The sequence below is a fragment of the Macrobrachium rosenbergii genome, chromosome 41, assembly GCF_040412425.1.
Source record: "Macrobrachium rosenbergii isolate ZJJX-2024 chromosome 41, ASM4041242v1, whole genome shotgun sequence".
Classification (NCBI taxonomy): Eukaryota; Metazoa; Arthropoda; class Malacostraca; order Decapoda; family Palaemonidae; genus Macrobrachium; species Macrobrachium rosenbergii.
Window position 1 is genome coordinate 68,559,556 of NC_089781.1, and position 4,119 is coordinate 68,563,674.

Sequence of the window (4,119 nt, forward strand, 5' to 3'; positions counted from 1 at the left end):
ATATATATATATATATGTATATATATATATATATATATATATATATATATATATATATATATATAAAAACTAAAATTGATATGGACAAAAACAAAAGAAATTCAGAACAGGTATTTAAGTTTCTCTGAGTATTTAATATTTTGTGTGGCCTTCCTCTGCCTGTACCACAGCCTGCATTCTTGAGGGGTATGATTTCAGCAAATCACAAAAAAGTCGGTCACCTCTCTTCGCAGGTCGTCGAGGCTTGGTATACCATCATAGTTCACTGTGCGCACCTCAACACGATCCTTTAAGATACTACCAATGTTTTCACACACATTAAGGTCAGGGAAGCTACCTGGAAATTCACTTGACGAGAAGAAATTGATACCACTGTTTCGAAGCAGCTCCTGTGTCTGAAGAGTCTTGAAACATGGTGCCTTATCATGCAAAAATGTGACTTCTTCAACAGATAACACATTCTCAGGATCTTTGAGGAAAGGAAATACGCTACCAGTAAGCACAGTTTCTCTGAAGTATTCGCCTTTCCATGGCTGTCCTTTTTCTTTGATGATCCACATTAACCGTTTGGTTGTGAAACAGGAAAATTCCTAAACATTCAGGAAATTTCACATCTTGGTGATAGCGCACATCATCACTGAAATCATCCAACTTTGCAGTCCAAATGATGTCATTTTTTATGATTTGGCTTCCTGACTGTGTAAATAAAGAATTTATCTGATGCAGCAACATGGAGAAAGTCAGCTTCATCCCAATCTTTAAGAAATAAACCACAAAACCATGCACAGTCTTCTCTCTGTTGCTGAATGATGTTGGGCTTGCTGATAACATGAAATGGCTTGATACGAGATTTTTTAAACTCACGATATACAGCACTATAACTTCTCATCTTTCCCCTTTTGTTTCTAGTTCAAGAGTCAATTTACGTAAAGACTTTCTTGGTCTACCCACTGCCTCAGCGATGATGTCTTTAGACTCCTGAGAAAGGTCTTCAGGCCTTCCAAGATTCTCACTCTTTTCGCGACGACAGTCATATGGATTTTTGTTCCCGTTTCTTTTAACAAAGGATTCATCTCTTTTAATGTATTTAGCTATCCAGGAACGTGAAATGAAGGATGTGCCAGCATCCCTGGCCTCCTGAAGGTTATAGCCCGAATTCAGTCAATCAATTTGATTTCCTCCAAGTCGTTAGCCATGGCTGTATCTAACTCCGTCACTCAGTCTGAAAATACAAGAAATGTAAAATGAAAAACAGCTTAATAGAAACTTATAATAATGTACTTGGAGATAGGCTATAACAGAAAACTTCGTAACTTTCCATTTGTTCTGTGGAGGGGGCTCTAATTTCGAAACACCCCAGTATATATGTATATATATATATATATATATATATATATATATATATATATATATATATATATATATATATATATATATATATATATATATTGTAACACCTGAGTGGGCCGTTATGCAGGTTCTTTAACATACTCAGGACGGGGCTGTCATGACTGACGGCAGATGCAACAAACAAAGGAGGGGAAAACAACAAAACAATAAAATGAGCTAAAATTAATTTATTTACAATATTTACAAGTGAGTCAGGTCTGGTAAAAGATAAAAACCATAAATACAAGAAAAACCAAAAGGCAGCACTAAATAAAATCAAGTTAAAATAAACAAAAAAGTAGCTTTAAAAAAAGGCAAAAATAAACAACAGCAGGCAGAAAAAAATACCAAACATACGTCCTCCATCGGGGCACCAAGACAGCCCTCAGCTGTACAACAGGGACAAGAACCCACAAACCAGAAAACCCCGATGGAGACGTCAACAGCCTCACGCTGTCATCAAAGATGAGCAGCTCGTGGTCACACGACTACTCATGGTCACACTCCACCCCTACGTCGTGCTCCACTTCGAGGCGTGCTCCAATTTGCTGCTCAAAAACTCGACCAACGTCGACTCCAAAAACTGCCTGCTGTTGCTGCCACTGCCGCTACTCTCGCTGCCCTACCAGACCCGACTGGCGAAAGAAAAACGGCAGCTCACCGACGTGAACATCAAAACAAAAAAACTTGAAGGTAAGGAGGCAGCAATCCACAAAAGGGAAAGCAACCAGCAGTTCCCCTGCAAAACCATCATAACGTGACATATATATATATATATATATATATATATATATATATATATATATATATATATATATATATATATATATATATATATATATATATATATATATATATATATATATATATATATATATATATATATATAGTATGAGAATATGCGACCTTATTCCCATACTCATACTGAGAACTGTAATTTTTTTTATCGTTAGACCAAAACTTCAATGGATGGATGGATGTATGATATTTAGGGTAAAAGCCCAGTCACTGGGACCAAGAAGGCCATTCAGCGCCATAATGAAGAATAAATAAATTATATTAAGGTAAAACAATTAATGAATTTTTTAAGGAATGATTAATAAATAAAATGTAGCGATGTGACCAATAAATAAAATAACGATATAAGAACAAAATTTAATGTCAGTAAAAGACTGTATGATATGATATATATATTAAGAAAAAATTAAATGTCAATAAAGAATTTGTATACACTTTAAAAATAGACGATAGCAGAAAAATCTGCTTCTTCTCCCAAAATATCCGAGAGGGATTTACCTTGGAAATATCCTTTCTCTTTGGTTAAAATATCTAGGGCAGACCACCACAATGTGCTCCATTGTTAGTGTCTCGTCACAGTAAGCACACTCTGGAGAGCTGCTTCCTTCTAAAGTAAACTGATGGATTAAATGAGTATGCCCAATCCTTAATCTGGTTAAAATAACCTCAGTTTGTCTGTCAAGCTGGAATGACGAGGGCCACGGCAGTATATTGTCTCTAATATTTCTATATTTTTTATTACTGGCAAGAAGAGATGTCCACATTTCTTGCCATTTACTTAAAACATAAGATCTAATAGGACCTTTTAGGTCTGTATGAGGCACTTTTCTGAAAGTGGTTTCTGATAAAATACTAGCAGCTTTCGCTTCCCAGTCTGCAATCTCGTTTCCGCGAATCCCCACATGAGAAGGGACCCAAGAGGAAGAGACTGATTTACGCCGACAATAGATACGAAAAAGCCACTCCTTAACTTTTTCAATTAATGGATGAAAGCTATAAAATTTTTTGATAGCTTCTAAATTGCCTTTAGAATCTGAGTATATGACAAAATTAGTGTCACTACTTTGGGAAACTAGATCTAGGGCGGAGAATACGGCTGTTAATTCGGCAGTAAATACTGACGCAGAGTCAGGTAATTAAGCTGTGTATGCTTTATCACCAAGGATAACAGCACAACCAACACCACTATCTGACTTTAATACATCTGTAAAGATTTTGTATAATCAGCATGGGTAACGTCGCGCTCTAAGAATTTTCCCATAATCTCTCCTTCAGTGCAGTTCTTTTTGTTAAACGATTCCTTACATACTAATGCTTCTGGAATAAGCCATGGATGATTTACAGGATGTTCCACTTCCAGGACTTTCTGGGATTTAAGATGATTATCCCTAACATCCTCATTCAGTCGAATTTGGAATGGTTCAGAAGCTCTTGTACCATAAAAACTTAGAGAGTCTGTTTCCTTTAGTACTTGAAAGGAGGGATTTTTGGGAGAACTTTTCATTCTAGCCACGTATCGCATCCCTAGCTCTTGCCTTCTTAGATCAAGGGGGAAATGATCTGTATCGATGTATATGTTTTCACCAGGTGAAGTTCTAAAAGCCCCCAAGCATATTCTCAACCCCATGTTGCGTACAACATCTAGTTCCTTTAGCTTGATTTTACAAGCTGAGGAACAAACCTGGCAGCCATAGTCTAGCTTGGATCGACACAGCAAGTCTTATAGACTCAGAAGGGATTTCTTATCAGCCCCCAACTAAATCCAGAAACAACCTTTAAAACATTTCAAAGATTGTTTAACATTAATCTTTAGGGCATTTATGTGGTTAGCCCCTGTTAATTTATGGTCAATAGTCATACCCAGAAATTTTACTTCATTTTCGTAGAGAAAGATAGACCTTTTTAAACTAAGTGTGGGAACCTCTTCCACAC